This window comes from Cyprinodon tularosa, unplaced genomic scaffold, assembly GCF_016077235.1.
Source record: "Cyprinodon tularosa strain WSP-4 unplaced genomic scaffold, ASM1607723v1 ctg158, whole genome shotgun sequence".
Classification (NCBI taxonomy): domain Eukaryota; kingdom Metazoa; phylum Chordata; class Actinopteri; order Cyprinodontiformes; family Cyprinodontidae; genus Cyprinodon; species Cyprinodon tularosa.
Genome location: NW_024038416.1, coordinates 310,646 through 328,816, shown reverse-complemented (window position 1 = coordinate 328,816; position 18,171 = coordinate 310,646). Strand labels below are relative to the sequence as shown.

At 36.5% G+C, this 18,171-nt stretch overlaps 1 long non-coding RNA gene across 2 annotated transcripts; it reads right to left on the bottom strand.

Annotated features, from left to right (window-relative positions):
- Positions 1 to 288: 288 nt before the first annotated feature.
- Positions 289 to 2,667, bottom strand: LOC119780238. 2 transcript variants are annotated; one of them, XR_005280365.1, is made up of 3 exons: positions 2,636 to 2,667; positions 1,706 to 1,811; positions 289 to 1,299 (listed from the first exon to the last, which is right to left on the bottom strand). It is a non-coding gene; the product is annotated as an uncharacterized LOC119780238 (long non-coding RNA). The 2 variants fall into 2 exon arrangements; XR_005280364.1 differs by lacking the exon at positions 2,636 to 2,667 and having other exon boundaries at positions 1,706 to 1,952.
- Positions 2,668 to 18,171: the final 15,504 nt, after the last annotated feature.

Genomic DNA, 18,171 nt, shown 5'->3' with positions numbered 1-18,171 from the left:
TTTGAAGGAAAGACATCTCTTCAATGGAAGTCATGAGCACACATGCCTTGTGCGGTTTGTCTTCATGGATATGCTACAGAGAGATCTTGATGAATGCAAGAACAGGTGGCATAAACATACCATAAGACCTGTTAAACAATCTTGCTGTCCATCTGGTAAACCAGATGTGATGTATCATCTACCTCACAGGTAATTTTTGTTGTTTTTGTCTTCAACATCTGGTTAATTTAAAACCTCTTTGGGAACTCTAAAAAATAATTTGCCAAAACAAAAATAATGAACAATGTGTTAACAGTATGTCACTTTTTATTCTAACAATTTCAGATGACAATTTCTAAAATGTAAATTTAAATACAATTAATCATTTAGACAGGTTATAACAATAGTCAGAGCAGTAACAGTTTAGTGAAGAAATGTAAATATAACTAAATGTTTCCTGTATTTCTTCTATTCCTAGGTTTGGTGGAACAGACTGTGGTTTCCTAGTTTCCCAGGAGCCATTCGGACAGTTTGTGACAGAGACTAACAACATTCAATGTGGAGATGAACACCTTCAGGCACATTTTGAGAACCTCCAGAGACAGTGTGGCCTAGCACATCCACAGAGTTGGGAATCATGTGTCGAAAACTATATTAAACTGAAAAACATGGTGGACTTATAAACAAACAAGAATCCAAATTTGAAGGTCGCACACAAACAGTAAACAGTGTCATAACTGAACAGGTTTGACAAGTTAAATAGATAGCATTTTGTTTTGTTTTGCATTTGACCTTAATAAAGCCCAAACCCAGGGGAGTTTTGAATCCCAAAGTCCATGTCTTCTTTAAACTGATGATACGTCTTGGACATTGGTATTTTGATAGTGTTGGAGCAGGTGCTACTGACAGGAAAACGAGAAGTGGCCTGAAAGATCAGTTTTGGTGGTGGCAGAATTGAAGATGGAGGTAGTGTGTTCAAGCCGGTGGCAAACATCAGGACGTCCTGGAGAAAGAAACCCGTTTTTTGTTCTAGAAAAGAAGCAATGAGTTTATGTATCAGATATTACAATAACACCAGAATATAGCAATAAATCTTAAAGTCCTCCTTCTGCGTCAAGGAGAAGGTCTCTCCAGAATCCTAGCACTCTTGTTTCCTCATGTCGTCTGCTGCTACCCTTTTCACTGAGCTGAACCTCAAATATTTCCTCCAATATTTTGGATGTCAGCTGTTCCACTCTTGCACGCATAAATGGCCTGAAGATGGAAGCATGCTGCTCCAAAGCATTCTGGAAGTTCAGTGTTGAAAGGCCATCCTTGAATCTATAAAAAGTTTGAAACAGAAATCACCTTAATTATTATCAAAAGAGCTGATATTTTTCAGTAACACAAAGAACATTAATATGTCTAATCTATTTTTATTATTTTTATTTAGCATAGGTAATATTGCTGATGCACTGTGTGTGTGTGTGTGGGTGCTGTTGTAACCATTAATCTCCCGTTCAGTTCAACCTTATAAGCGGAGATACATACTTGATATTACTATAATTAAATAACTTGTAATTAATTATTTGCAACGTTCAAGCTTTTCACAAGTGGTGGAGAAAAAAAATAAATAATGTAACTTAGTGAATTTCCAAAAAAAGTAATCACTAATCTACTTTTTCAAGTAGTAATAAGTAATCGATTAAAGTTAATTTTTACAAGTAACTATGCCATCACTGCTTACCAGTGTCTTGAGCTTGTGCCAAGATCTGCACATTCTTCCCACATGAAAAACAGAAAACTTGAATTGTTCCTAGATTTTGTCCACAGAAACAGCAAAACATGGCCACCTAAAAAAGGTAAATCAGAATCAGAAATACTTTAATAATCCCAGAGGGAAATTACTTTTGTTACACGCTCCAGTTACAGTTTTACATGATATATACACACATCCAACTATACAATATAATAAAGATAAAAAATAAGAATAAACAGAGATAAAATATATATACACATATAGCTCTTCTGTATATATATCTGTACGTATATCTATGCATATGTAAAAACTAAATCCAAATAAAGTGAAAAGTCCAATTAAAGTGATAAATCCAAGTAAAGTGATAATGTTGTTTTCCTCCTCTGCAACCACGGCGTGTTTTCCTCCAGAGTTCGGGTGGTATTTCAGCTGTCTGGCTAAAACGCTGGCCGGCATTAGAGCGATCAGCTGTTCTCTGGAGTAAACAAAGGCAGCGTGTCCCGGTGGGAGCAGCATGATAAAAACAGCACAAAAAAGCACAGAACCTCCCCGAAAAATACCTCATTATAGAGGATAATACTTCACAGAGTCACTGTGAAAAAATAAGAGCAATCAAAAAAAGATAAAAATACGAAAGTTAAAAGCGTAAATCGAATTCTCTATCTATCTATCTATCTATCTATCTATCTATCTATCTATCTATCTATCTATCTATCTATCTATCTATCTATCTATCTATCTATCTATCTATCTATCTATCTATCTATCTATCTATCTATCTATCTATCTATCTATCTATCTATCTATCTATCAACGGTATGACTGACACAAAGTCTATCACGCTACCCATAAATTATTCTGTTATTCTGTAATATTATAAAAGACGGCGTATCTAAAAAGAAATATAGTAATACGTACCTTTACTTTCTTTCAAATATCTTACTCTGAATCTTGCATCTGGTCCCATAGAAATGAATACTATTTTCTTTGACTCCCCCTAGTGGTCTGGAGCACTTCCGTTTTCAACACTTTTTGTTTGCGGCATTTCATTCGGGGGTGTTTTCTTTTTTGTTTGCTGCATTTCATTCGGGGGTGTCTTCTTTTTTGTTTGCGTCTCTCTTTTTGTTTGCTGCATTTCATTCGGGGGTGTCTTCTTTTTTGTTTGCTGCATTTTATTTGCTTTTTGTTTGCCGCATTTAATTTGTGAGCGTGTCTTTTTTTTTGTTTGCATGTTTTCTCTTTTGCTGCGCATTTGCACCTGTCGGCCACCGTACTGGCTTGCTTTTAAACCTTTTTCAAAACAGCGTAAAAACGAAATGTTAAAAATCTGTTGCTCAGAAATTGGGAAAGTTGAAATGATTCTCTCTGAAATGATCTATATTTAAGTTGTTTAAATATTGACATTTTCGAGCATGTCTGATTCTAATTTGATCTAGATAAATATAGAGGACTGAATCAAATCTAATTCTTTCCACTGTCACCATTGTTTCTGTACCCTAATGATAGTCACTCTTTAATACGCAACAGCTAAATGGTTAATCACATTTATTGTCAGGATTAATTTGCCAAACATGACATTTGTGAAAATATTAAGAGCTGCCATCTGTGATGCATTCTTGTTACTTAATGAATGTTTAGAAGCAGACCAAACTAAAATTGTATTTTGTTTATGTTCTATTCTTTAAAGTTTGCTCTATCTACATCAAAGTTTTCACAAAAAAAAAAAAAAGTGCTTGTTACTGCTACTGTCAAATAAGTTTATTAATAATTTCATGCTAGACTCTAGTGACGGATACAATTAGCTGATTGCTACATTTCTAAAGATAATTTCCATAGTTACAATTTCCCATATTTAACTCCGTAATTTGAGTGAATACAATAAATTCACTTATCAATAATATTCACCTTTATTTTACGTAAAGCTTTTGCATCTTTGTCCAGGAATGAAGAACCAGTTTTTATAGAAACCTCCAGGCCTTTTCGTAGCATCTCTGTTAAATGATCTCCTTGCTTTTTTAAAATAAGGGGACTTCAGTGCTTTGCCTGCAGTTGTACTCTTCTCTTTGACATGATATTCTGACCTATTTTGCTTCTCTACTACTTTATCCCTGACCGATGTGCTGTATTTGTTGGTCTTGTGGACTTTTTTCTAAACTTTTCTAAACAAAACACAAAAACAGAACAACTACATTGGAAGAAGGAACTGAAGTGGCATACATACCTGTGCTAGGCACTGCATTATTGATGAAAAATGAGGTGATAAGTGAATGTTTTAAGTTTGTCCTTTCCTACCGGTATATTTCAGGAGCTTAACATGAAGAGAATTTTTCAAAAGATTAATGAATAGACCGACATTTTCAAAGACGGAATGTTCTTTTTATGGCTGGTTGTGGCAGGGAGTCGCTTCTTTCATTAGTTTATCTCAATCATTTATGCACTGATGGAAGCCCAAAAGGTTTTGGGGTTACAGACTTTAAATGGTACTTTACTCTTTTAGCCACAGGGCAAGACTAATGAAATCTACTGATACCCATTGCTCTAAATGGTATCAGCAACAACGGAAACCCAAACTCTACTTATGATTCTTTGCCAGAAGTAAAACATTAAATACAGTATTTTAACTTTAAAATATTTGATAGCCTTCAGTAAAGTTCATAAAAGCTCTCATAGAGCCAAGAAAGTACCTTTCACTGTGTTTACATTTCTCCCTCTTGGTTTCCACATGCAATAAAAAAGAACTGTGGATATTTTTACGTATTTTCTATTGATTTAGTAGGCCTTTTTAATTCAATTGCTGCATATTCTTACTTGGAAGGGCAGTGAAAATCGTTTAAGAATCGATGGGCGGAAGCGAGCAAGACAAAAATAATTGACTGTTTTCAAACTCCTGCAGGCAGCAGAATAACTAAGCAAAAACAGCTCCCAGGGATGTCTGAAATTGGTTTTCCAATTCCTTCAGCAACATGTCCTAACCAAGAAAAATGGTAATTTAAAAATCCATTTCAAACTCTACAGTGCACATGAAGTTTATTTTCTTTGCTGTTTGTTGCTTTTTCATGTCCTGACACCTTTTTGGATAAACAGAGATATGCTGATAGTTGGCTTCTTCTGAGAAGACTTAGGGCATGTGTGTGTGTTTTAATCTTAAATCTTTCAGGGCATGGGAACCAGATGCAGTGAGGTGGAGCTCTCCCCCGCAGAGCGATCTCCCTGGGTGCCTGGAGGTCCACTTCCAATCTATTTGCTGTAATTGCCGTCAGAGTGTACACCTTGGAGTCTTCTAATTCCCTCTTTTATTTCAGCCACCATGAGGCAGACCATCTGTCCTTCGGCCCCCACCCCTTGTAAGGCATAATTTCTCCCCATTCTCTGCACAAAAACACTCACATAGACCCCCCTACACACACACTGCTAGAAATACAAGAAGCAAACATGTTTGTCTCAGTCTTTGATGCATCACACCATCTTCCATTCAGTGTTGCCTGACTGCAGGTAAGAACAAGTGTGCAGGTTTTTACTACTTGGCAGTGAGGATTATTACACCACTGCCACTTAAAAGACTGAACTTTTCAAGATAATGAAAATACAACAAAGTATTTCATATTGTAATTGTAAGCAGTTCAATTAGCCGCAAATCATAAACAAGAGAATTGCTATTTCACATTCCTAATAAACGTTCTTTTAAGCTGTAATGTCTTTCCTTAAGGATTTTTCTTAGTTACCTTTGTTGCTACTGAGGTAAACACTGCTTATAATATTAGGATGTTTATTCTGATACTGCTATCTATCCCACCACTACTTAGGAGATATATTAATAATATGTACATTCATCTCATTAGGAAAAGCCATCAAGGTGCTGCTTTTTTTTCCTTGGCTCGGACTACTTTGTGTTTTTGAGTCTCCCGTTGCCCATTACAAAGGAAGAACATCTACAAAATCCTTTAAAGTGTTGAGAACAATGCATTCACAACTGTGTATTAAGCCCTTTGATATTCTTTATTATTTGTTATAATATTTAACATTTTATTATTTATCAAACTTAGTACATATTATTTATCAACGTACTTTGCTGCTTTGTTCCCATCGAGGATGTTCTTAATTGGGCTCTGCTTGTGGATTTGTTTGAATCATCAAAAAATAGGAGCTGGGCAGACATGGGCGGTACTTTGCGGGTCTGGGAGGCATCCCCCAACTCCTGGACAGTCTCTGGAGCAATGTCACTTTGGTGGATGGATCAAGACATGATCTCCCAGATGTGCTAAATCAGATTCTGGTCTAGAGAATGGGCGGGCAAGTCCATAACTTCAATGCCTTCATCTTTTAGGAACTGCTGACACATGAGGTCTAGCAATATTCTGCATTAGGAAGAAACCAGCGGCAACGTTTGCTCAGTGTAAACCTGCCTTCATCTGTAAAGAGCACATAAAACCAGTGGTGAATTTACCAATCCTGGTGTTCTCTGGCAAATGCTAAGCATCCTGCAGGCTGTTGGGGTGTCCACAAATGAGGACAGCCCCCATCTGTTCACGCTGGGCCTTCACACCATCCCAATGGAGTCATCTTCTAACTGTTTGTGCAGTTCTATTTGTTAGTAACCAAGAGAGTTACCTGGCAACGTCCTCATACAGGCAACGTCCTCTATCTACAAAGCTAGGCTTCTTTTAAGTGATTCCTTTTGTACTTAAAAATACAAATCTTAAACATCAGCGGTATGATGTTTAAATTACTTACTTTCTCATATGGGCCTGATGCTAAAAGCTTTCACCTACTTTATTAGACAAAGTCACATAATGACAACAGCTTGATAGTTGTGCATGAGTTTGGCTTAACTATAAAAATTTGGATTTTTATTATCTTGTGCCTCCTGATCTTGTTAAACTATTTCTAGTCTTTCTCAAGGCTGGTGGCCTCTCTATTGAAGGAATACATGTTATGCAGGTGAAAATCTTCAGGTTACAGCCTTACATCTGGATGCAAGCTTCTCACTAAGAAACTCCTAAAAAAAATAAAAACAGCTCACCTTTGCCTTTCATTATTTCTATCAGTACTCTCAAAAGGCTCACAGCAAACATTGTTCTGCTCAAACAAACAATATTAATTAGAAGAAATGCTGGCGGAGGCTTTCCCATGCTGACATTTTCTGTGTCTATCTCACTGTGTCTTTGTTTGTGGTTTCCTACACTGCAGCCGTGCTGTCTGGGGCTTGCAACTGATTTAAATACCATCCCATCTCATTAACATGCACAGATAGAGCTGCAAGGGCCAATTACATTCATCTTGTCATGTGGCTGGGCTTCTAAGTCGTTAATATTTTATGGCAACACGCTTCCCCAGCCACAGCAGCAACACACCAGCGCTCTTACATTATTCCACAGCTCAGGACGCAAAATCAGAAACATTCCCCTTAATACACACCCCTCTAGGTCATGACAATGTAAGCATGAAAAATTAGTTGAAGGGGGAAATAGTCAAACCCCACATATAGATATTATCGCTGATCATTTCAGATAATAAAGTAATATAAATATTTGTTACAACCATTCCAGCATTTGTGGTAAAAGACGTCACTTCCTTATCTAAAGAAATCATCACCAGGGATGGTGGTCTTGAGGTGAAATAGACAACAGAACAGGCAAAAGTAGATAAATAATGGAAATCATTTACTAAAGAAATCCAATGAAAAAATGTAGAAACATATAAGAAAATGTTATATCTATCAATTAAATATAAATGTAATCTAGATTTTATTTTGTTGTATTTTAACCAAAACAACCTCTCATAATTTGTTGTTTTCTTATTCTTTTACTTTAGCTCATGTGTATCTTTTACATTGTACATTGTTGTTCTTGGCTTCCCATATCTTTATTTGTTAAGATTATTATTATTAATGATGTGTGAGTGTGCTACACCCTAATATTACCTGCTTGTTGTGTGTCAGAACTGAAATGTTTTCCCAAGTGGTTTATCTACTTAGGACAGTTCCTCCATTTGGCTAAATAGTTATCATCTTCATTGAGAACATGAGGACAGTGTCCTTAATCTAAGAACAAAGTGTAACATTTTGATAAGGCACACATCTCGTGAAGTAAGCGCTACCTTCTGTAACCCAAAGCAACTTCTTTGACCTAAGTAAAATAACAATTTCTATCAAAATCTGTTGTCATGTTTCATGGTTTTTAATACAAATATAAACTGAAGTGTTATTTAAAGAGTTTGTCCTGAGTGATCTCTTTTCAGGAAAAGAACCGGAGAGAGAAAGCTTTAAAATGTAAACACAGAGCTTTCCTTAAAAAGCTAAAGAAAAAAAAAGAAAAGTTATTTAAACAGCTGTTCGTGTTATACTGTAAATGGTTTTAATTTTGAGTTGGTAAGAACACTTTTTAACAACACCTCCAGCTAAATTTAAGATCTCTGCAAATACAGATATCCATTCTGACAGGGAGAAATATATTACCTGCTGATTAAGGTTGCTGAAATACTTGATTTTTCTACATTTTACCTTATCTTACAAATAAAATGATTTCAATGAAAAGTTAGAAACACTGGGCTCATCAATGATTTTGATTGCATTCTGTTGCAATCATTTATCTGGGGTTTTGATTTATTATTTTGTCTGGATTTTATAGTTAAGCCTAACAAGTTTAGTTTTCATCATTGATTTAACAAGTTATGCATAAATTGTAACTCCATAAAAAAAAGAACCTTAATTCTTCCTCTATAAAGAGACAGGCAAGTACATTTTCTTTTCTAACCTATATTACATCGCGTTAAAGTCGCAAGGGGACAATGCAGTGTAATGGAATTTAATAATAATGCAGTTTCACTAGAATGTGTTGATTATACCTTTTCCTCTACCACATTCCTCCCTGCAGAGTTCAGTGGGGATCTTGAGAAATGTAGCTATTATCTGTTGTTAGATGTATATATATATATATATATATATATATATATATATATATATATATATATATATATATATATATATATATATATATATATATATATATATATATATATATATATATATATATATATATATATATATTGTACACAATTGTTTTACATATGTTATATTAGTAGGATTTAATTTGAAAATTTATGAATATAGCTTTGGCCCAAGCAACTTAAATTTAGTTTCTGATTAATAAAAAATGTACCCATACCAAACATTTCCCTTGTTTTGTAACAGCGGAGGTTCTGAGTGAAAAATTAAGTTATGCTTGTGGTTTCAGATGCCACTCCTTCAAAAACATCTGTAAAACATTTCAGGGCTGCAGAAGATGAGGGAAAGCAACTGTAAAAATAAATACTAAGGTTTTGCTGTTGAGACAGGCAAAACTTTATCATCACTTCTTTGTCCATATCTGTTTTAAGGAATGTGCACTATTTGCTTGACATCAGAATAGCTGTAGCAAATGTGAATTTTTAAATGTGAAGCCTTAAAAGCAATCGTTTATATTTTGTGCTAAGGTACAGAGCATATCAACCCAGAACTGAGTGCAGAAAAGTAAGTGATCTGAAATTGTCCTAATTTTTCTGGTGTAACCTAAAGTCTTAGGTCAGGGGTTTTGCAAAAATGCAAAAGTCTTATATAAGCCTTTTATGGTAACACAGACTATAAATGTATTAGCCCACTATAAAAAAATGACTTCTTTGGCTTAAATATATAATAGCATTTAGAATTAAATGTTTATCCTGGGACAAATGTCACATCACGTGACTACTCTGCTGTACGAAAGTTGGTGCTTTAAGTTAAAATTCCATTACACTAATAATTTTGTTACATTGATGAAATTATAGTAACACAAAAGAAATCAGATTTTTATTTGGGGATTTGGGGAAAGAAATGGGAGAAAGTTCACATACCTGCATAAGCGCGCTACCTGTTCGATCTGTGAATGGTTTTCCATGCCTCCAACATTACTAGCAGCAGTAATAGAGTTTGGAGATGCAATATACGTAATCTATCTTCGTGCTCCTGTAATTTATCCGGAAGTTCTGTAATTGCACTTTTTCTGTAGCTAACTAATAAACTAATTGGCTGCAAGTCTAGCATGCCTTCCCTGGAAAATTCTTTCCAAATGACTCTTTTTATTGTTTGACAACTTCTCATTACAAAACAAACATGCAAGCAATCCTTACATATTAATGAAAGCATTCAGTCCATTCTTCTTCGAATCCTCTGTTCTCATCAGCTATGTACCTTTTTTCCCAGTGGGATCCATGGCTCGATAGATGGATGGATCCCATCCATCCATCCATCCATCCATCCATCCATCCATCCATCCATCCATCCATCCATCCATCCATCCATCCATCCATCCATCCATCCATCCATCCATCCATCCATCCATCCATCCATCCATCCATCAACTTCTGCTTACCTGAGGTCAGGAGTAGCAGCTTCAGTAGAGAGGCCCAGAATTACCACTTTCCCTAGCTAATTGGGCAAGCTCCTCCGGGGGAATCCAAAGGCATGCTATTCTGGCCGAGAAATAAAGTCCCTCCAGCGTGTCCTGGGTGTACCCCTGGGCCTCCTCCCGGTGGGAAGTGACTGGAACACCTCACCAGGGAGGTATCCAGGAGGCAGGGGAATTTTTTCCCCCCGAGCCACCTCAACTGGCTCCTCACGACATGGAGGAGCAGTGGTTCTACTCTGAGTCCTCCCTGGATGACTGAGATCCTAAACCTATCTCTAAGGGACAGCCCAAACACACTACAGAGAAGACTTATTTCGGATGCTTGTATCTGGGATCTCATACTTTTGGTCATACTTTTATGAAAAAGCCACAGGGAGCCACAAGGGGGGCATTAAACAGCCACATGTGGCTCATGAGCTGCGGGTTGCTGACCCCGTTCTTAGGAGATACTCAAAAACAGTGAAACAATGAACAATGACAGCCTCTGTCATGTAATTTTTGCCTGGACTCACAATGATCAAAGGATAACCTATGGCTATGAAGGATACAATGGACCTGTCCTTCCAATCAGCAAAAAAGAAGGCTGCATTTGTCGGCCACATACGAAGAAGTCTTTAAATCCGAAGAAGCCACGGCGCCCAGCTATTACTGTCCAACAAAGCTAGGCACAGCTAGGCACAGTGACCCTCCCAGAGCTGTTAACATCTGATGTTCTTTGCCTGACTCTGCAGGGTTCCCCTTCCACATCATAAAGGGGAGCAGTAAATAACAAAATAGTAGTCTGGAAGTGGCTTTAGTGTGATTTTAAATAAAAAAACTCAAGAACAGTTTTCTTTTAGCGACAGGATATGTTTTTCTAAACAATTTGATCAATGCCATTTTTCCATATATACAAAAACAATGTCAAAGGCACAAGTCCCAAAAAATAACATTTTTGTTTTCCATGCAAGATTTATGCAACAGCTGCTTCATTCTTTCAGTTATGTGCCTGATGAACTGAGGGAAATCTGAGCACAATAATCCTGGAGAAAATCTATAGCCGAGCTTCTGTAATTCTTTTAATGACTTCTCTAATGAAAGTAGCCAGTCTTCAGAACAATGGCCACAGTTTGTGCCTCAACCATGCAGTGTGAGGATGGCTTGAGGAGACAAGCCCGGCCCATTTTCTGACTGGTAGCAGCAGCCTTCAACGACTCGCCTTCTGGCTCTGTGGCGTTACGCGCCAAGATTGATGTGTGTTACTGACAATGGCTATTTATATACAGAGATGCTGCCTGGCAATGTGAGAGTGGGGAAAGTCACTTAGCCTTGCAATTTTCTTACACAGCATGGTCCTTTTGTCTCATTTTGCCAGCACAAATCATATTTTAGAGACACTGACTGGCTTTAAATTTTAAAGAGTATGCTTTAGTGTATCACAGATTGTGCATGACAGGAAAATGGAGGGGAAAAATAAATCCCATCCTCTAAGTTGCTAAACAATTCGATGAAGAATAAATAAATGTGCTGTAAATAAGACTTGTGGCAGAGTAGGAATGTAGCATTTTTTGATGTAAACAAATTTTATTTAAACCTTTTTAACAAAAATAGGCTTTACTCGTATTAATACTGTATTTAATATCATATGGTTTATTAATTTAATGGAGTTAAATATAAAACTTAGAATAAAGGCTTCTGATGTCTTAAAAAGTGAATCTGATGTGTGGGCTACGTATATCGTACTATGGTGGTCCAGAGGTGTCAGGTCAAAAACAAAAAACAAAGACAAAAACAAAAGCCACAACATAAAAACAAAAGCCAAAAACATAAAAACAGAAATCTGACATCTCTTGGCCACCCTAGATTTCTTTAGATTATCCTGAACACAACATTTCCAATGTGAAACATACAGCTGGCAGCATTATGCCTTAGAACTGCTCTTCCAGCCCAGAAACAGGATTTGAGTTTATGTCTACAAGGTGCAATATATATTTTATCTGTATGCTGGCTAACAAAAAATATTCTCTTAAACTTTTTAGGTGAATCACTTAGTTAAATATAAAAGTGATGAAGAAAAGTTTGGGACACATTTCAACATTGACACTGACTTTATACTTTCCATGCCTGTCTTTGGGATCTATTTTTGCAACAGAATCTGTGGTGCCCACCCTATCGGTATAGTACTGGTTTGGACATCTCCTGTTTTTGTAAATCCTGCCTAAATGGGAAAAGCCGGCAGATAAAGTCTAAACACATTTGGTTTCACAAGCAAATGGATGGTTAAATATAAACTGAAAAGCGAAATGGTTTATAAAATGTTGCACTTCACTTAAAAAGCACCTATGATCTCAGACTGTGCTGTTAGAGTTGCTGAAAAAAACAGCAACATCTAATGTTTACAATAAAAACTATAGAGAGAGTTCTCTTTTGGAATTGAAGCTTTAAACAAAGTTCTTGAGATCTGGATTCTCCTAAGATATTTATCATGTATCTGGTAAACTAAAATGCTTCTGTTTTTCCATACCTCTTCATTCCAGATTCCTCATTCTACAACCTCAATAAATTATGAAGGAATGACGTCTAAAAACAAAGAAACAAAGGAAGGAAGGAAGGAAGGAAGGAAGGAAGGAAGGAAGGAAGGAAGGAAGGAAGGAAGGAAGGAAGGAAGGAAGGAAGGAAGGAAGGAAGGAAGGAAGGAAGGACTATATAACAATGAATACATTCGATTTTTTTCTAGAATGTACTGCAAGACTGTACATAATGAAACAAACATTAAAAAGACACAGGGGGAAATCTGCTATTCCATTTCTATAAGGAAATAGCATTCAATTATAATCTTTTTAGCTATCTTCAGAACAGAAGTTTACAAACAAGCTGCAGTAGAACGAAGACGTCAGTATGTGAAACACACTCATGTACAAATTAAAACACATAACCGAGTAATAAAATCCAAATCCTCTGAACATTACTCATGTCTCTTATCTGTTGTCCAGCATTTCTCATATATCATTTCTCAAACAGTCAGAATTACTGAGCCGTGAGGTCTAAGCGGCTCCACATTTTGCATATCAACCATCTTCCTGCTGACAAATGTTAGCTTTAATAAAACCAACGAACAGAGACGGGACTGGGAGGAGCATGCAACAAGACGGGACTGATGCGAGAAAATTCAGCAGGAAATGAAAAGTAGAATTGCGTTTGGGGGTGGGAAATATCAAAAATCATCGTAATCATTTGTCATATTGTGATCCCTATCAGTACAAACCAGGCTCCGTGTCTCTTGCAAACAGGGCTTACAGATTTTTTTCCCTTTAACTCCATCCTCACTGGCATATATTTCTGTAAATTGAAGCACCGCTAAAAGGCAGCAAATCAATTTGAATCCTTTGTTTTATCAGGAGGCATTAGATGAATAGTACACTTGCAACACAGAACTGGAACTCCAATTAAACTACAATCATCAAAACTACTTTTAACTTAGACTTTGATCATGCAAAACAGAACTGATGTATATAAAAGTGTTCTGGATTGTTTACAGATTAATCAGGAATGAAGTGCAGGATTTGGCTGTAATCTTTTAGGGGAAATGAGACATATAGAGCAGGGAAAGTATTTCAGCATGTTAAATTTGTCATTGGCATAGTAAAAGGAGCCAATTCTTTAACTTTTCATTTGTATTTCATTTTTATTCACAAAAAAATGGCATTCATATACTTTAGCATTTTATGTAACCTTAGCTATTGGGGTGGAGCTGGTTTGAAAAAAGAATCAACCTAATATACTTGAAAATTAAAATATTTGGGAAAATTTTTTGATGTTTTAATCAGCGATGGGTTATCTCACACAAAAAGAAAAGTTTTTATATTATATAAACTTTCAGGGCCACTAAAAAAGTAAAGTTTTTGTGTAGATCCTAAAACTAATAACTAAAACTTAAATCAAACTACACTATAATAGTGTCACATTTTTTTTTACAAAGGTTCAAGTACAAAACTAGTTTATTAATTCATAACACAATTCCTCACAGATTTCTCATGGGAAAATGTGAGACTTTTCCAGACAAGTAGTGTTTCACTTCCATTTTAGAGTATGAAAACTAAAGTTCACTAGGAATTTATGGCTAACACTTTTACAGTGCCCAGGGTTAAAATTCCCTGGAAATACCACAAACTCAAATTAATAAGGGGTGCAGTATGGGTAGCAATCCTGCCTTGCAGCAAGAAGGTTTTGGGTTCGATTCCCAGCGATTCCCTTTCTGCATGGAGTTTGCATGTTCTCCCTGAGCATGCATGGGTTCTTTCCGGGTACTCCATCTTTCTCCCACAGTCCACAAACATGACTGTTAGGTTAATTGGCTTTTCTAAAGTCCCCTTAGGTGTGAGTGTGTGAATGGGTTTTTGTCCTGTTTGTCTCTGTGTTGCCCTGCGATGGACTGGCGACCTGTCCAGCCTCTTGCCCGTAGACAGCTGGGCACCAGCACCCCTCCCAACCCCACTTGGGATAAGCGTGTTAGAAGATGGATGGATGAAATTAACAAGGCAAGAAAAGACACAAAGAAAGGATGAAGGAAGACAACAAAGTTTATTAGATTCAATTCAGTTTATTTATATAACGCCAACTCACAACATATGTTATCTCAAGGCACTTTACTGAGAGAATTCAAGCAGATCATACTGTCAGATTGGGTCAAAGTTTTCAGCCTGATGAAAACCAACTGATTGCATTGCCCAGAATTGATGTAGTGACAGTAAAAACAGCCTTTTAACAGGAAGAAACATCCAGAAGAACCAGGTGCAGTATAAGCGGCCTTCTGCCAAGGCCGACTGGGGTTTAAAGGCTGATTTATACTTAGAAACCAGGTCATCTGTGGGCCCCCGCCCATTCCGTAGACGCTTTGGTGCACCTCTCTGAAATTGTAGGTGACCGCAGACAGTGTCGCAGACAGAAGGCGTCTGATTGGTCAAATCTACATCCGCTCTGCTCTATGCGTATTTCCTGTTTGGTACCTTACCGGCTTGTTTTGTTTGTATGATGGCCAATATGGAAAACGACTTGTAAAGATGGACCAGAGAACAACGAATTGCACAGGACCCTTTTTCCACCTGGATCCCCACTATTTTTACCCCTCATGTCCCTCCGTTGTCACATAAACTTGCCCCTTGCGTTTTTCTACTACCTTACCGCCTTAACCGTATCTAGACTCACAGCTAGCTATTGATTATCCCTCTTGCATTGTGGCGTGGAATAACACCATGCCCACTTTAGGCTAGGATAGAGGGATGGAAAGAATAAAGCAATGACACAATAAAGGAAAGAATGGAAGGAAGGGACGATGGGACTATGGGAAAGAAGAAATCAAGGAAAAAAATTAAGAACGATTCAGAGGTAAGATCCAAATATGGAAAACTAGAATGAAGAAATTGAATGAGACTCAAGGAACAAAGAATGAGTGGGAGGGACTGAAGAGAGGATGGAAATAATAAAGAGGTGAGGAACACAAAGGAAATACAAAATTTTAAAAAATGCACAGGGCAACAAGTTTAGAAATACGAATAGTTTTCCAAAGTCCATTTTTTGCTTTATGTACACATCCAGACCTCAAAACCTGGTTTCTGTAAAACCAACTGAATGACTTTGACTTTCCTTTTTGTTAATTTCCATAATCTAATTGACTGCCTGAGTTTTAACTCTGCCATCTGTTTATTTCAAGTAAAACACTGCCCATAGATAACACATAGTGAAAGAAGCAACAACAGCCTGAGAGCATGCTTATTAAAAAACAAATAAGAGATTAATATCTAGTGAAATACCAAAAACAAAATCTAATCAAGGAGGATCCAAAAAGAGCAGACTTGTTTTTCTGTGTTTTCTGAGTGTAGCATCCAGGCTATAAGGCTGAGAAGGAAAATATAATTTTCTATTATTTCTTCTCTCTCTCCTGCTGAGACGAAGAGACAGGCTGCCAAGCTAGTGATGAGCCAGGGCTCTCCTCAGAGTGGTATATGACCAATGAGGGAGCAAGAGAGACTTAATTCACAGCATGAATCATAAACACCCTATAATTAAGGTTCTATCTGCATGTAGTTTTGGCTTTGTCTGAGTAAAAAACATTGGTGATGCTCTCAACAACAAAATGTAAACATTTCTAATCAAATAAACTATGGGTTGCTTTCTGCACAAAATATATACTGTATCTTTCTATCCTCTTGTGGCTAGTTATTTTGGTGTTTGTGGACCTTAGGAAGATATTATAAACTGTATGCATTGGTCAGGTTTATTCTCCAACATGCCTGGCTCAGGAAAAGAAGATTGTGGTGGTTTTATCTAATTGCTTCATCTGCACATAATCCATCGGGACGCTGGAGTAGATATTTTCCCACATTTGGCCTGAGTGCATAACTTCCACATAGACCTAGAGCAGAAATGCTATAGTAGCAGGACACTTCATTAAAGAGGAGAACACACCAAAAGAGGAACCTAGTTCTTGAGGATGCGTAATCAGGCCTCTCGAGCGGATGAATCATGGTGCAGTACGCCGGAGCCGACTGCTACATTTACTTAAAGGATGTTTCCATCACGCCTGTGTCATCTGGAATCTGTTCCCAGATACCTCTGCTCCATTCCAAACCAATTAGCACTTGATGGTCTGCGTGAAAGCACTTTCCGCTCCACTGAAAGCTAATCTAAATAGTCAATGCTGGGCCAACAAGCACATCTTTGAGTTAAAACACTAGGATTGTCAAATTGAAAAACACATGTATGTGTTGAATATGTCCTTTTTTTTGGTACTCTATTAACTGCATAGATAGCTGATATTTTGTAAAGATTATTGAGCTGTATGAGAAACACTTTGCTATTGGCTCCAACTGACAGGGGAGCCCAGAGTTTATAATAAATGCAATCGATGATGTAATGTAATGTAATGTAATGTAATGTAATGGTGTGTAAAGACAATTTTTTTCCCCCACTTGCATATGTGTGTGTATATATATATATATATATATATATATATATATATATATATATATATATATATATATATATATATATATATATATATATATATATATATATATATATATATATATATATATATATATAAGTTACAAACTTTTTTTTCTTAGTGTCGAAATGTGAAATTGAGGATTTATATTTACCGTAAGTATTTAAGTCCGGTCATATTTATTGTCTTCCTTTATTATTTCTACACTGCCAGCTAAAGTAACAGGAAGTAACAGGTATAGCTAAATTAAGGAAGCTCTGTAAATGTAATAACAGTAAGTAGGGCCATCTTATTCCTGGGCTTTAACTGCATTCAAGCTAAGTCCAACTTTCTGACAAACCTTTGATTTTCAGTCGGGTAGTTTGCCTCAAATTCCTAGCTGTGATGCTGTCATTTTCAGTCTTTTCTACTTTATCATAACTCCATTCTTTAATGTACGCATCTATTTTTTGGGAAAATGTAACAACTGAGCAGTTGATGGCCTATGATGGGATCTAAATCAACTTTCCTAAGGTTGACTCATGTTTTTAATCAATATTAGTAGAAGCAGTTGACAAGGTTTGGTGCTGGGTATTATATACTTGGATTTGAGAGATAGAAGTGGTACAATGTTTCTGTCAATTAAGCTTATGTCAATAAACAGTAATTTACCACATAATAAAGTAAGATTAATTCAAAGCCTTGAAGTTTAACTGTGAACAGAGCTGCTATACTTCTATACAACAAAAAGGAAAGTATATTCAATGCTCTTTAGCTCATGCCACTGCATGTTTTTAAACTATGTGCTCAAAATTGTGTTGGAGTATCTTGATGCAGTCAAACATATTAGAAGTTTCCAGATTGAAAAGAAAAGAGGGCAGGAGGGAAAATTAGAGTAACCGGTCACATAATTTTTTGCTTAGAAGTCTATATCCTACAAAACCCTAGTTTGATCTGTTGTTAGCATTTAATTAATCTTTTGAAATCCTTCATTCAAGCATTATACCATCAACCTGCTTGTTGGGTTTCCATCATAGTTAGGTAATAAAAGATTGTGAAAGTAATAATTGAGA